The sequence below is a fragment of the Cicer arietinum genome, chromosome 5 (assembly GCF_000331145.2).
Source record: "Cicer arietinum cultivar CDC Frontier isolate Library 1 chromosome 5, Cicar.CDCFrontier_v2.0, whole genome shotgun sequence".
Classification (NCBI taxonomy): domain Eukaryota; kingdom Viridiplantae; phylum Streptophyta; class Magnoliopsida; order Fabales; family Fabaceae; genus Cicer; species Cicer arietinum.
The window spans coordinates 46,486,913-46,487,820 of NC_021164.2; positions in this window are offsets into that span (position 1 = coordinate 46,486,913).

A 908-nucleotide genomic window follows, 5' to 3' on the forward strand; every position below is an offset into this window, starting at 1 on the left:
TGATGATAATGTATGATTAATAATGGTGATGTGATAAATTTGTGATGAATATATGTGTTGCTGTATGATTGATGATAGTGATTCTATAAATTGTGATGAGTTTATGTGATGATGATGATGATGTGTGATTAATTATAGTGATGTTATAAATTGTGATGAGAATATTGTGATTTCAATTTGTGTCTGAGATGACGGTATTAATGGAGTATCATATACCAACGAGGGGAGAAAATAAATATTGTGAATTTGTGAAGTGGAGATTATTTTGTCATCATATAGGTAGGGCCTGACAAGCCTAGTGATTCCGGGGAAGTACAACTGAATGAGCCTGATCGTGGCGGTCTGCTGTCGAGCCTTAAGGCAAGATTGTTAGACCTTGGAGGTATTCGGGTGGGGAATTCCTAGGTGACTTGGAGGTAGCACTCCAAATGTCGGGAGCTACCACGCAACACACGTTTACCTCGACTGTCACGTATATGTGTCTCGGGTTGAGTTGAGGGGATCTATGAGGACAGGGCCAATTTGAATTGTCCGTCCACCGGGATGGTGGCATAGTATCAAGCCTCCTAACCAAGTACTTCAGAGTTAGAATGGTACCACATTGTGAAGTAGAGTCTAAGCTCATGCATAGCATTGCATTTACTTGTGATTGTTTTGTGGTGATTGATGTGTTTCAAAAGTAATAATAATTACTCTTAGATGATTTGATGCATATTATAATGAGATGATTATCTTACTTGAGTGAATTTGATGTTATAATATGATACTATTTACTTAAATATTTTGATATATCATAATGTGATTATGATACGGTCTATTATGATTGTTGCGTGTTCTTCTTACTTATATTATACTATTAACAAGATTTTGAAACTCACCTCCTTCGTTATTTGTGTTTGACTGGCTTG